Source organism: Vulpes lagopus, chromosome 3 (genome assembly GCF_018345385.1).
Source record: "Vulpes lagopus strain Blue_001 chromosome 3, ASM1834538v1, whole genome shotgun sequence".
NCBI lineage: Eukaryota > Metazoa > Chordata > Mammalia > Carnivora > Canidae > Vulpes > Vulpes lagopus.
The window spans coordinates 31,416,229-31,432,328 of NC_054826.1; the positions used below are offsets into that span (position 1 = coordinate 31,416,229).

Sequence of the window (16,100 nt, forward strand, 5' to 3'; positions counted from 1 at the left end):
GAAAATCCCAAGCCCACTTTCTTCTTCCATTGGAAGAATTCAGCTTACATCAGATATTTGGAAACAATTCCTTAGGAAACAGTCACACGACTGCCACCAGTTCCTAATTCCTACTTTGAGATCCATGTTGTTCCAGTGAATCTGACCAAATCCCCTGAAAAAGCCTTACCAAAAGAGTGGTGTAGACTGATGTTGCTTGTTACTCCATATAGGCCTTGTGTAGAACACCAGGCTTTTTCTCTTCCAGCTCTGTCTTAGGCCTTGTGTGTTTGAACCTCAGGAGTGAGGCTGTTTCTCCCTCCAAGGTTGCTACACTCTGCTCTGTATTAGAGAGTCTTGCTCGAGAGCAAGTTTCCTTCCATCCAGTGGTGGTAGTGTAGAATCCTTGACTTGAGTGAGTTCCTGGCCCTCTGTTAGTGGAAGACGGTTTGGGCCTGGAACCGGGCTTGGTGAGTTCCTTACTCTTCTCTATCAGAGACAGCTTTTTCTGTTTCCTTAAGATCTCATTTTTATTTATGAAATTGGAAAAAAGTATAAATGTTTAACAAGAGAGTTTTGTTTGCTTGTGTGGTGTTGGGAATATGCCAAAACAGCCCCTTTTCACTGCTGGACAGGGTACTAAAAAGTCAAACCCCCATGGAAGGGGAATTTGGTAATATACTAGAAAATTATATATTAACCCCAATCCTGGAAATTAACACCCCCCAAATATGGTAGAACAAATATGAACATATAGGTAATATTTTTTATTGTACAATATCTACAAAATAAAAATCATCCATTAATAGAGATCTGATTGAATAAATAGTATATCTATACAATAGTTATACCACACAAAAAATAAAGGGAGAAAAATATTGACATACAAATAGGGAGTCCTCCCCAAGCTCTATTGTCAAATGGAAAAACAAGAACAGTAGGTAGGTAGGTAAATGTGATAGTTAATCTTATGTGTCGTGTCCCCTTGGCTAGGCTATGGTACCCAGTTGTGGGGTCAAATACTCTAGATACTGCCCTGAAAGCATTTTATAGATGTGGCAACATTTACAATCAGTTGGCTTTTTTTTTTTTTAAGATTTTATTTATTCATGAGAGACACAGAAAGGCAGAGACATAGGCAGAGGGAGAAGCAGGCGCCCTGTGGAGAGACTGATGTAAGACTCAATCCCATGACCCCAGGATCATGCCCTGAGCCATCCAGGCATCCCGAGTCAGTTGGCTTTAAGCAAATCCGATTGGATGAGGCTCACCCACATTATAGAGGATATTCAGTTGAAGGCCTTCAAAGTCAGGCTTCCTGGAGAAGGAATTACACCTCTGGATGGTAACATAGAGTTCTGTCCTGAATTTCCTGCCTGCTGGCCTGCCTTACAGATTTCAGATTTAAAACTGTAGCATCAACTCTGACTTAACTTTCTGGGCTGCCAATTGTATATATCCTATAGGTTTTGTTTCTCTGGAGAACCTTACTGATAAAGTAGAAAAATAGATTGATAGAGTATGCTGCTTTTTGTTTATAAGATGAAATCCTAGAAGGATAAGCTAGAAACTGCCCCCTAAAAATAATAATAAAGATCAGCCACAAGAGGTAATGGAAACAGAGAATGAAAATAAGACCTAGAATGAAAATAAAAAAACACAATTTTTTTAAATAATATACTTAATAAATCTGTGTTTTATTGACATATAACTTTTTACTTTCTATTTTGGTATTATGTAAGGTATCATCTCTTGATGAAGTTAACTTAAAAACATCTTTGCACAAGTATGACTAATTAGCTAGTTTTATTTTGACTTTTATAAAAATGGGCCCATGCTTGTTTTGCAACTTGCTTTTTTTCCTCTAAAGTATCTTTTCCTGATATTCATATTTATACCTGTTTATTACTTTTTCACCTACTGTATGGCATTGCATTGTAATAACCCCACAATTTTTCAATTCTCCCCTTGATTATACTATCATTAAAATAGTTGAGCAGAATTATTGCACAAGGGCAAGAGTTTACCTAGAACTTCCCTGGGGCCAATCTGACAGGAAGTCTAGAAGAGTTTTGAACCCAATTAAAAACAAAACAAACTAGTGGATCTTGTAATCTATTTCTTTAAAAATGTATTAAAAAGCTAGAGTTATATAGAACTTTAAGACAATTAATTTGTACCAATTTTTAAATTTTGTGTTGTCTTTGTATGTCCTGTATTTTCAAAATATTACATGACATATGTAGTTAAAATTCTTGCTACCTCACTAATTTTATTGCATTTTTTTAATCAAAGCATATAATGATTGAATAAACCACATTTTCATTTTCTTTTCAGTGACTGAAGGAATCCTGGACAATTTTATCAAATTACTTATAACCAAGTAATTAATGTAGTAGAAGACATAGGAAATATAAATCCTGTATTGAGTTGAATTAAAGCCAAAAACAATAAAAAATGTCCCCAGAGTGACTATTTTCCAAACTCAAATGCATGCTATGTATGATATAGTCAAGGCAGGCTTTGTCCTGTTCCTATTCATTCCTTTTTGCTGTTTCCATTCTTTCTTGCTCTCTTCTTGGTGAAAATTACCACTATGAGTGGCCATGAAGATGTCTCTCTTCTCCTTAAAAACAAAATTCTACCTTCAATGTAAGAGTCCTATGAGACTTTTTCTTTCTTCTTGGCATTAACTTACACATTAACTGAGTTAATAATATTTCCATTAAGCATGAGTATAGAACATTATACTAGGGATTATGTGTAAGGAATATTTTCCTTAAGAAAAGTAACTGTGGGGATGCCTGGGTGGCTCAGCAGTTGAGCGTCTGCCTTTGGCTCAGGTTGTGATCCCAGGGTCCAGGATCAAGTCCCTCAATCGGGCTCCTTGCAGTGGAGCCTGCTTCTCTCTGTCTCTGCCATTCTCTCTTTCCCCCTCTGTGTGTGTGTGTGTGTGTGTGTCATGAATAAATAAATAAAAGCTTTAAAAAAAGATAACTGTGACTCTGAAATTTTTATTTTTTTACATAAAAATATTCTAATGATGTCTAATTGCTTTCCTCAGTTTCTCCACCTATTCTAAAAAGAAAAGAAAATGTAAACCCTTACTTACTTGTGGGTTAGTGAAAACACAATTTTTTAAAAAAACTAATACTTAAAAAACAAAAGTTGTCAAATAGCCCCCCCAAAAGTTTTCTCCTTACAACTCCCCCCCTTTTTTTAGAATTATATAATTTTAAGAACATTAGTCATTTGATTTCATTACCCACAGGAAACTAAATATAGCAAGTTGTAACTAGGGTTAGACACATTCCCACTCACAAGAGAAAGCTGGTAAGTGAGCGTCAAGGAAAGGAGGGGCAGGGCAGACATAAGAACAATAATTTGAGTCTCTTAAATAAGGGGCAAACAGTTGTCTACATAGTGGTCTCTGGGTTTTGAAGAAAACTATTGTACGTAGTTGGTTCTCAGTTTAGATACTCTATTAGGAAACCATCCCTGAACTCTTCACCACCTTCCTTACCCACACCTAAAGTTCCCTTATTACGGCGTTTATCACTGTATCATCACTTCGTGGTTATTTGCAGTTGCTACCACTATGTTACTGGCAAGCCCGTGGCATTCTTTACAGTGTGGTTTTCCCAGTCTCTGATAGTGTTTATTACAATAAGTGTATTAAAAGAATAAATGAATGTTCACCATATTGACTGAACCCATAAGATTTCAATTGAACTAAAGGAATTATAGAACTGAGAGATAACTCATAGAAAAATTGGTCTGTCCATTATTTCCCTTTCATTGCTCTTGTTTCTCTCAGCTAAAAGATTCCTGCTTTCCCTTGATGCAAAAGGAAAGACTTTTTAATCATAAAAATGGGGAAATAGAAAAATGAGAGTCCACAATAATGAAAGACTGGCAGGAGGGGGATGTAGGAGAGGCTTCAATATGGTAAGTCTAGATCTGAAATTAATGTGCGTGTGGCCTTTCAAGTAACATCTAGATAAGGGAGGCAATATACTGTAGTATTTAAGAACTCTGTTATTTACTAGACTCAGGAGAGAATGTGTACGTTCTTTTGATGATCTCCCTAAAGATTTTGTAAGTTCTCATAATGTTTGTTATAATCTAGTCACTGCAGCTTATAATGTTTCTCTGTAGACTGAACTACAGAAAGACCCTTAGCACCAACTCTTTGTACCATGGTATTAGAAAGTATACACACATAGATAATGAAAGAAGAACATGGCTGTGATAATGAAGTATCTTAGGAAAAGAACAGACTGATTTGTTCCTGAGATGATAATTAAAAATGATGGTGATGATGCCATTAGAAGCAATAGGAATTTGGCAGATTAATTTTTTTGGTGATTTTTATGTAATTAAAATATTGAGCATGGTTGATGAGCTGGGGCTGCTGGATCAAACCCTTCATGCACAATCTGATTATACATAGATTGTGTAAAGGTGGCATGCTGATGTAATTTATGGATGAAAAACATTTTGTTAGTATTTCAAAATAATGGGTTGCTAGAAGTGAAATAGCAGAGTAAAAAGGATTTTCAATGCCATTTTGTTTAATCCTGCCAAATTGCCTCTCCATAAATGTCATTCTGCTCTATTATCCTACCAATTGTGAGAGAAAAAAAAATTAAGTCTAAAATGTCTAATTTTCACTAAAAACATAGTGGTTTCTTTATGTCCAAATTACAGTTGTTTCTTTTTCACACATTTGTAATCATTTACATAGGGTGAGCATAACTGTGGTATCTAATTGAGTCCTAAGTGCCAGTATTTCCTGCTGAGAACAAGATCTGTACTGGTGAGGGGGGAACATCGGAGAAACACTGCTGTGTGTAACCCAGGAAGTGGAATTAGTTGAGGATAGATGCATTCAGTGGCATGCATCCCATTCTTCCTATTATGTTGCTCCTTCTCAAAATTGAGATTCTGCTTCTTAAATCCATTCCCACTCTTTTGAGGATCTCTTTAAGTGTGCTGGATTCCTGGTTATCCTTAGAAGTGCAGCTCGTTTATTCAGTTGCTTTGCTGGTACTCAAGCATACTAATAAGGCTTTTGTGAAATGTCAGCAGTCACAGACCATCTCTGGTCTCATCCTGTGATTAGTGAATTTGCTGGCAGCCTTCATCGTTCATTTTGGAGAAAAATTAAGTGTTACAGTAACCATAGTAGCATTTGTAGCTATGGACCGGGAATTAAGGTTATTGATTACTGTATTGGATTTAGAAACTTCCATGTGAATTCATGCATGTTTCTTAATGTGTTTGTTTTGTATAGAATAAAAGAATTTTAAAAATCCCATACCTACTTCTTTACTCCATAGGAAAAAAAATGACAAAAATGAAAGTGCTTAAGAGGTTTCCTGCCCGGCCCCCGCCCCCGAGCCATTTCAACTAAGAGGTATTGAAAATCTCCTATAAGCCAATCACTAGGGAAATATCAAGATGAAACCCTATCTCTGCCATCAAGGAGCTAGTCTAGTAGGAAAGACAAATGTTTCAACCAATATTATAATATGGTATAGGGACAAAAAATGGGTAGCAGAGGTAGAGCTATAACTACATCCAACTTAGAGGTGGCAGGATGAAAAGATGTCTTTTCAAGCATATTTAAAAATCTTGAGATATGAGTGTGTTTGGCATAGCATGGTTGAGAAAAAGGCACAGATGGTCTTTGGCAGGTATGTTAGTTTTCTAACTTGGTGTGCCGAGTTACCACAAACAGCGTATACAATGCCTGGCTATCATCACAGGTTTGGCTTATCTGGCACATTGGCCCAGGCTCTCCCAAGCCTGAATTCCAGGTCATCCAGCTTCGATGCACTCCTCTGAGGCTTGAGTCCTCTTCTGAGCTCATGTGGTTGCTGGCAAAATTCAGTTGCATGTGATTCTAAGACTGAGGTTCCCACTTTCTTGGTGATGGTCAGCCAGTAGCTCTTCTTGGCTCCCAGAGGTCCCCCACAGTTCTTTGCCAGGTGGCTTCACCCCTAGGCAGTTCACACCGTCACGGATTCTTCCAGGGAGGAAGAGAACCTCCCTACTAGGATTTCCCAGCCTTTGAAAGGGCTCCTGCCTGATGACGAGGTCCACCTAGGATGGTCTCCCTCTTGATGAACTCATAATCAACTGTTTGGGGGTTTACTTTGAACTACAAAATCTCCTCAGCTTTACCATGTAACGTAGCCTAATCACAGGAGTGATGTCTCCCTACGTTTGCCATCTTCTGGGGTTGGAAGAAAGTTCCTGCCCATACTCAAGGGGAGAAGGTCATAGAAGGTATAGGTTCCAATGGGTCATCTTAGAATTCTGCCTACCGGGGTGGGTGGACTTGAATAGTAACAGGGTTGAATCCTAAGAGCTCTTGTTCAAAGGAGGCAGGGATCCTATAGATAATGTTGAGTTACTGTTAGATTTCATCCAAGGAGGCAAGGAATTTAATAGAGTAAAATATAATTTATTTGGCTGTGTGAAGAATGGTTTGATGGTGAAGCTGGATGAGAGGCAATTAGGAATTAACTCAGGATGGCCTCCAGAGTACAGTGTCAGCTATGGCCACAGAGACTGGAAGGAGAGAGAATTACTAGAAATATTTAGAAGGGAGAATAGTACAGTAATTAATGAGTGATAAGATGGTGGCCAACACCATAACTGCCCTTAGCTGCTATTTCTCAAGATCAAGACTTTATTCTAAGGAGCCAAATGGAGTATGAAATAAGTCTAGAGAGGAGACATATATCTTATGATATGATGTTAATAGATTTTAATTAAAAAAATTTATAGTGTATGTTTAATTAGGTTGTATTTATGTAGTATTCCATATTCCCCAAAAAACCTGTTTTTTCCAAAGAAACCTTTGACACGGGTAAGTAAAATACATATTAAGCCATGACAGCAAATAGATTTTTTATAACATTTAGATCAATACAATTTCAATTTGCATAAGAGTTGCAAGAACAGTACAAGAAATTCCTGTATGCTCATTATCCACATTCACCAGTTCACATTTTGCCCTATTTGCTTCATTAATCTCTCTACATGGTGATAGGGATATACATTTTTTTTTAAAACAATTCCAGGGTAATTTGTGGACAGCATGCCTATTCACCCTTAAATACTTTAGTGTCATTTCCTACAGACAAGGTATCAATTTGATAATATTCTGTGAAGGATGTTTTCATCTATGTGCATAAGAGATGCTAACTGGCAGTATTTTTTTTTCTTCTTAATGGCTTTGATTTTTTTTTTCAGAAAGTATATCAAGTTGAAAGGGAAATTTTATAAACAAATTTGTGTAATGTTGGTATCATTTTGTGCTTAAATGTTTTTTTTTTTAAGATTTTATTTATTTATTCATGAGAGACACAGAGAGAGGCAGAGACACAGGGCAGAGATAAGCAGGCTCCATGCCGGATCACGCCCTGAGGTGAAGGCAGACGCTCAACTGCTGAGTCCCAGGCATCCCTTGTGCTTAAATGTTTGATAGTATTCACTAGTTCGATAATCTGGGCATAGAATTTTTCTTTGGAGAAAGTTTTTAATAATGTTATTACTAAAGAGTCTCCATCTATTTAGTTTGTGTGTGTTTTATCAGTTCTGATTTTTCAAGGAATTGGTCTATTGCTTTTTTGTTCTTGGATTTGCATAATTTTTCCTGTTCCTTTATTAGCTTTTTTTAACTTTTTAATTTGAGGTAATTTCAGATTTAAATGAAAGTCGCAAAAATAATGCAGATAATAACTGCATAACATTCGCTCAGTTCCCCAAATGTTAAAATTTTAACACATTTGCTTTGTTTTCTCTTTCCCTCATTTTTATACATGCATACTTATAAAATGTAACATAAATATTTATAACATAAGTATAAATATTTTCCTGAGTTCAGTACTGTGCACTAAGTTACAGATATGATAGCCACTTATCCCTAAACAAATCAGTATGTATTTCTTAAAAAACAAGGATCTTCTCTCTTATAACCACAATGCAATTTTCAAAATCAGAAAATGAATGTTGATGCAGTACTATTATCTCTATGTAGACCAACTATTTCACTAAATATTTTTTACAGAAAAAGGCATAAAAATTCCCAAACCCAAATTCTGTTACAAATTCTAATCCAAGATTACATATTTCACTAGTTGTCAAATCTCTAGACTAAAATATCCTTTAATCTGGAATAGTGCCTTAACCTTTGTCTTTTGTGACCTTCATGTTTTTGTAGAATGACTCAGTTTCTCTCTTCAAAAAATTTTTTTCTTGTTACTAGATTTTGGTTAAAAGTTTTTGTAAGAAATGTCTCAAATGATGTGTCCTTTTCAGCAAATCAAATCAATAGGCATGCAGAATCTACTGGAATCCTTCATGTTTCTGCCAACTTTGATCACTTGGCTTTGTGGGTGTCTACAAATTTTCTCCACCAAAAAATTACTACTTTTCCTTTTGTAAAGAAGCGAAATAATATGTTGAGATTCTGAGAATATTTTGCTTTTTATTAAATATCCACCTGTTAGTTTTAGCACCAATGAGTGATTCTAGCCTGGAACTGTTATTACTATGGCAATTACCCAATCGTAGTTTTGGGTCCCATCATCCCCTCTACATTTTAGTTGAAATTGTACTATAAGTAGAGTATTTTTGCATCTCCCCCATTGATTTTTCACATTAATTTATGTGTGCATAGTCCTTTCTATTCTAACAAGCACTATAACTTCCTGGTTTTGCTCACATTTTCTCAGATTTGGCTGGGAAAAGTCTCTATCAACTTGTTTCTATGTCTTTGATATATACTAATTTTTCTTTCAGCACTTTTTAACTTTGGTAATTTCCAGATTCATATACTTTGCCTCTGCATCCCTAGAGTCAGCCCTTTCTCCAGGGTCCTACAGTTGTGAATGGTATTTACAAACTATAATCTGGACATGACCTGTTCTTTGCTACTGGATGCCATTGCTTGTAAACTTAAGGAGATACATGTGTATGTGTATGTGTGTAGATACGTAGGCATAGCCACATCTATATTGAAAACTGAATTCATATAGATACTTCCAATTCCACAGAATTCTCTCTATGGGGAAGCTGCTTCCATTTTCCTAGTTAACTTCTTTGACATTGAGAACACTGATTCTCATTATCCAAAAAACACTTACTTCCTCGATACTACAATATACGTAACTTTAGTATTTATTAGTATTTAATGCTAAATTAAGCAAATATAGTATTGTGAAAGCTGAAAAATATATCTGTCCTAGAGTTTAACATTTGTTTACTGTTCTTGTTTTTAGCTTGAGGGTATAGACTGAAATAAAGTATTCAAAAATTAATTGGGGATAGTTCATTTTTCTTCAGTGTGATTGTTATTCTTTTGAATGACCGGTTCATTTGTTGCTGTTTTTATCCTACTTTGTCCTCCTCCCATCTTTGTTGATTTTATTTATAAATATATTAAAAAATAATATGGTTTTACAAGTCAGGACTATACAAAAAATTATACTTAGAATGAATCATTCCTCCTACCTCTGCCATCCATTTTATCCAGTTCCCATCCCCCATTCCCTTCCATCTTGGACCTACACTGTAGGTAACTAATCTCTTTCATTTCTGGTTTATCTTTTCTATGTTTCTTTTTGTGCAAATGAGATTTATATAAGTTTTATTTCTCCTTTCTTACACAAAGGAAGTCTACAGTAGTTTCTCTGCACTTTGACTTTTTTTTTTTTAAGTAACACTGTATTCTTGTTATCCTAATAGCTATAGGATTTGTAGTGACATTTTCTCTCATTCCTCAGGTTATAATTGTGCCTTCTCTCTTTTTTCAGTCATTTCATGAGGAGTTAATCAGTTTTAACTTTTCAAAGAACTTGCTTTGGGCTTTAACTTTTTCTATGGTTCTTACCTATAGCATTTCCTTTCTTCTACTTGTGTTGGATTTATCTTGCCTAGCTTTTTAGAATGGAAACAGATTGTTGATCATAAATTATCTTCCTTTCTATATAAGCATTTGAGGTCACAGTTGTCTCACTAACCACTGCTTTAGCTACATTCAACAAATCTTGATATTTTGAAATACTTTTTAGTTTCTCTGTAACTCCTTTCATCCATGGATTATTTCTATGTGTATGTTTAATTTTCAAGTATATAGGGCTTTTGACTGGTAAATGTATAAAGAAGATGTGGTGTACGATGGAATATTTCTCAGCCATCAAAAGAAATCTTGCCATTTTGCAAGTGCATGGATGGAGCTAAGTGTATTCTAAGTAAAATAAGTCAGAGAAAGACAAAATATATGATTTCACTCATGTGGAATTTAAGAAAGAAAACAGATAAACATATGGGAAGGGGGGAATTAAAAAAATAAAATAAAAGAGGGAAGAAAACAAGCCATAAGAGACTCATAATAGAGAGCAAACAGGGGGATCCCTGGGTGGCGCAGCGGTTTGGCGCCTGCCTTTGGCCCAGGGCACGATCCTGGAGACCCAGGATCGAATCCCACATCAGGCTCCCGGTGCATGGAGCCTGCTTCTCCCTCTGCCTATGTCTCAGCCTCTCTCTCTCTCTCTCTCTCTGTGACTATCATAAATAAATAAAAATTAAAAAAAAAAAAAAAGAGAGCAAACAGGGTTGAGGGAGGGAGGTGAGTGGGGGATGGGCTAGATGGGGGATGGGTATTAAGAAAGGCACTTGTCATGAGCACTGGGTGTTGCATATAAGTGATGAATCCCTGAATTCTACTCCAGAAACCAAGGTTACACTGTATGTAAACTACTTAAAAATTTAAATAAATAAATAAATAAATAAATAAATAAATGCACATATGTCTTATAGATATCTTTTACTGATTTCTAATTTAATTCTGTGGCCAGAGAACACTTTTTAAATACATCAATCTTTTAAAACTTGATGAGAAAATTTTCTTTCATGGCCCAACATATACTTTTTTGAACATTCTATGTGCTCTTGAATGTACAGTTTACAGTTAATGTAGTGTTCTGTAATGTTATCTAGGTCAAAGTGATTAATGCTCAGATTTTCTATGCTCTTCTGACTGGTTTGATTGCTCTGTAAGTTACACAAAGAGGAGCATTAAAGTTACTAATGAGTATTTAGGATTTGTCTATCTTTCCCTTTAGGTCTTTAAATTTTGCTTGATGTTTTTTGAAGGCCTTTTAATAGGCACATAAATTTATGATGTCTTCCTAGAAAACTACCAGTTTTATTACTATGAAATATTCTTCTTCTCTCTTGTACTCCTTGGCTTGAATCCCATTTTGTTTGCTATTAATATAGTCACTCCAGCTTTATTATGTTTATATGCATAGTAAATCACTTTTCATTCTTTTACTTTTAAATTGTCTATTTTAATTTAAATGGCATCATTTGTAGGCAGCATGTAGTTCTTCTTATATACAATCAGTATTTTTTCACCGTTAACTGGAGTATTCAGTCCATTTTTGTTTAATGTAATTATTGATAAGGTAGATTTAAGTGTATCATTTCTGTTTCCATTAGTTCAGACTAGCTGGCTTATGTATTTATTTACAGTTTCCATATTCTTTCCTGACTATTTTTAGGCCAACAATTTGAGTAGTCCATTTTATTGGCTATTTATTTATTTATTTATTTATTTATTTATTTATTTATTTTTAAAGGTATTATTTATTTATTTTATTATTTAAAGGTTTATTTATTTATTTCTTTTTAAAGGTTTTATTCATGAGACAGAGAGAGAGAGAGAGAGAGAGAGAGAGAGAGGGAGAGAGGCAGAGACACAGGCAGAGGGAGAAGCAGGCTCCATGCAAGGAGCCTGATGTGGGACTTGATCCTGGGACTCCAGTATTACACCCTGGGCTGAAAGCAGGCGCTAAACTGATGAGCCACCCAGGGATCCCCATTATTGGCTTTTCAACTATGTATGTACTTTAGCTATATGTTTTTGATAGTTGCCGTAGAGACTACAATATGCACAGCCTAATCTATCACAGCCTATTAGAGTTATCTCTTAGATATCTATGTAAAACTTAAAACATCATTGTTCTATTTGACCATTCATCCTTGGGGATGTTAACATACATAGTACACCTCGGATATGCTGTATGATACACATCTATGATACAGCACTATACATAGTGTTTAAGTGTTAAAATTGTTCATTTAAGTAGTCACGTGTCTTTCAAATTAAGAGAATACATGGATTTTTATTTTTTTTATTTTTTATTTTTTTGGATTTTAATACTTACAAATATATTTATGATTTATGGTGATCTGCATTAGTTTCTGTAATCCTAAATTTTAATCTATCATTTTTCCTAAATTTGAACAACATGATTTACTATTCTTTGAATTGCCGATCTGCTGTAATAAATTCTTATAGTTCCAATTTATCTGAAAATATCTTTATTTTGCCCTCATTTTGAAGGTGATTTTTGCTGGGCATAGGGTTCAGGGTAAAATAAGTCTTCTTTTAACAGTTTAAACTTCTTTCCTTTGTCTAGCCTCCTTTGAAGAGACACCAGCTATCATTCTCATTGATGGGAACTGCAATATCTCGTGCATGTCATTTATGTTTTCTCTCTGGCTACTTTGAGGATATCTGCTTATCTTTAGTTTTCAGAAGTTGGATTACAATATGCCTAGGTAGGGTTTTCTTTGTAATTATCCTGATTGCAATTTGATGAGTTTTTTGGATCTGCAAGTTTGTTTTATTTCCCAGTTTGGGGGAGTATTTGACCACTTCCCCTCCCCCCATATTTTCCTGTCTTATTTTTCTCTTACCTCCTCTGGAATGCTCCTCCCCACACCCCTTACTCACCTTTACATGGTAAACCAAATTGCGTGTGTATCTTGAAGTAAACTAAAAATTATATTGTCTTCCTAATAAAAAATGAAACTTAGACTTGGGTCATTTGGATTTTCTTTTTTCTCCTTCCAAATCAAATGTTTGAGTCTTTTAGTAGCCAGCATTCTCTTAGATTTACAGTTGGGTTGAATACATTCAAGTCTCAGCACAATCTTCTTTGTAGTTTTAGTCTTTTTTTTCTTTTTTTTTAAATTTTTATTTATTTATTTATGATAGTCACACACAGAGAGAGAGAGAGAAGCAGAGACACAGGCAGAGGGAGAAGCAGGCTCCATGCACCGGGAGCCTGACGTGGGACTCGATCCCGGGTCTCCAGGATCGCGCCCTGGGCCAAAGGCAGGCGCCAAACCGTTGCGCCACCCAGGGATCCCCTGTAGTTTTAGTCTTTTTCCAGAAAATCCTCTTGCCCACTATAACCAGTTTACTTGGGGTCATAATATCACTTTCCAGGCATACAGAGAATCCTTGCCCTGCTTGTATGTGTCATTTTGTTGGTATTTGCCACACTTCTTACAGAAAGTCCAGTGGGTTTTAGGAATGTTCAAAATATTTGCAGGTATGTTACTGGATGGATGCCCTTACATATATTTTATACCATTGGATATTGTCCCATGAGCCTCTGAGGTTATATTGTTGTTGTTTCAATTTTGATTCCCTTTAATCTTCAGAGTGAGTAATTTATATTGATAGACTATTTATCTGTAGACAGATTATCTTCTGAACATAATCTACCTTCAATTTCACTGATCCATCCTTTCTGCTCTCTCCAGTTTGCTTTTTTTAAGACTTTCAAGGAAATTTCATTTCAGATATTTTACTTTTCGGTTACAGAATTTTTATTTTATTCTTGCATTAAACTTATTTTTTTGGCCTACTTTCCCTACCTCTTTATTATGATATATTTTCCTTAACATTTGAAAACCTAGATTTTGTAGATTATTTCAAGCCTTGTCTGCTAATTCCAACATCTTGAACATTTTAGGTTCAGGAGTATTGACATTTTCCTGTCTCTTTGTGAGCCTACTAAGTGTACTGCATATTCTTAATGAAACTTTATAGGGACTCTGATTCTGTTTTCTACAGAATGTTCTTTTTAGTTGTAGTAGGCAGTCTAATTAAGTACCAAACTGTCTTTCTTGCAGTGGGCAGAAGTTGAGATCTCAGAGCTCCTTTTAGTTTTATAGCTATTGTTTTACACTGTAAATCTTGGCACTTCCCAAGCACTAATGGGAGCCAAAGATTTGAGTGGTATATTCATACACAGATTTAGAGGCTTTCCCTCTACCCCTTTCCTAGATTTTTCCCTTCATTTTCTAGCTTCCCTGGTAGATCTGAACTCCATGCTCTGACTTCTCAATTCATTATGGTTGACTTCTTGCAGAGTACGGAATGCCCACAGTACAAAGTTTAATAAATGTGAGTGTTTTCCAAAGTAGTTCCCTTCTTTCAAGGGCCAGCTTCCCTCCAATTCCTTCTTGCTTTTGAGTTCTGTCTAGGCCTCCTCTTTAAACAATGTGAGTTTGTTTTGTTTTGTTTGTTTTGGTCCATTGTTTACAAATGTAAACTTCACTGCATTACAGAAAATAGAATGAGAGTAAGTAGGTATTTCTAGGTTGCTAGACCAGTACTATTCAATAGAAATATAAACTATGTGACATAATAAAACATTTATAGTAGCTACATGAAAGTAACAAGTAAGAAAAAGTTGTGTTAATAAAATGTATCATTATAATAAGTAAAATATTACCATTTCAACAAATAACATAAATTTGTTAGTAAAATGTTTTCCCTTATTTTTGTTTACTCTAGCTTTGGAATCTGATGTGTGTATTATACTTTATAGCTCTATTTGGATGCTAAATTTTCAGCAGTTAAAGCGGAATGTAGTATTATGGAAATTATGAAGTTATGCTTAGTGGAAAAGTAGCTCAGATTGCTTCGGTTTCTAAATTAATAAAAAATAAAGTAATACTAAAAATCCTCAGTTTTACATATGTTAATGGTTAGTGGCCACATGTGACTAATGGCTATCATACTTAGCAGTATATATAGGTCTAGCTAATAGTAAAGGATTTCTGTATTTTCATGAAGGGAAGCAGCCTTGTAAGGAATAAGTATAACTTTATAGGAACTTAAAATAATTCATATACAAGTACCTCTTTTTTGGGAAACTTTTTAAAAAATAGGCTTTTTCTTTCAATATTTACAGAGATATGAAAAGAAAAATTCCTAAACTTTTTGCAAAAAGAATTTGGTTTGCATGAAGCACACCATTTATTGCAGACTTTGTCAACAAATTACTAAATTTTTAATGGAACACATTGTTCATTCTCCTATGAATGTATCCTTCTGGGATTCATATTTAATAATATCCTGGCTATAAACACCTGCTACTTTTAAAGTGTTCTTTTTTGTTGGCTAAGTAATTATAACAATGATCTTGATTATTTAAAAAGTAGTCTTTTGGTATTATTGTTATAATTGCCTTGATTCCCAAGGCAGAATTATGTCTGAATTGGCTTATGTAAAATTCCAGCTGTGCAAACTAGCATAAAAATCTCATAAATGGTGATTGACTTGGTAGAAAATATACCTACAAACCAAGTGTTCTTAGTACCCTATTTGGGGGTGAGAGTCTGTTATAATTCTAATGACTTATCAAATTGCTTATAGATTTTACTGCCCTAGCTGCTTGATTCTGCCTATGCTGAATTCCATCAATGTCTACAATGAAAAATCTATTTAACCTCCCCCAGATCAAAGCTCTAAAATTTCAGTATCATAAGGCAGGAAACGTTGAATGTGACTAAGAACAGTGAGGTCAATTTGCACCATCTGAATTGGGGCCCAGTGGTCATGCATATGCAATTAATATGGTTAGACTACATAAAATCAGGTGTAGAAGAAAAGAATGGTAAGAAAAGTGATGCTATCTCTCTCTCTCTCTCTCTTTTTTTTTTTCTAAACCTGGTCAAAGAGGTGACCAGGTAATTAGAGAAGAGGGTGAGAAGACTTCATCATTGTGGGCAGCTCAGCTGACCCTTGGGCACATGGAATCATTTTTTTGAGTTTCTTTGGGTATCTGGGTGGCTTAGTTAAGTGTCTGCCTTAGTTCAGATCATGATCTCAGGGTCCTGAGATCAAGCCCCCATATCAGGCTCCCTGCTCAGTGGGGAGTTTGCTTCTCCCTCTCTGTCTGCTGCCCCATGCAATACCCCCCCACACCTGTCTCATGATCTCTCTCTCTCTCTCT

The 16,100-nt window shown here is 35.4% G+C and overlaps 1 long non-coding RNA gene across 2 annotated transcripts in view; it reads left to right on the forward strand.

The window, feature by feature from the left end:
- Nucleotides 1–16,100, forward strand: part of LOC121487937 — a 109,738-nt gene that overhangs the window by 55,500 nt on the left and 38,138 nt on the right. The gene's annotated exons all lie outside the window — the stretch shown is intronic.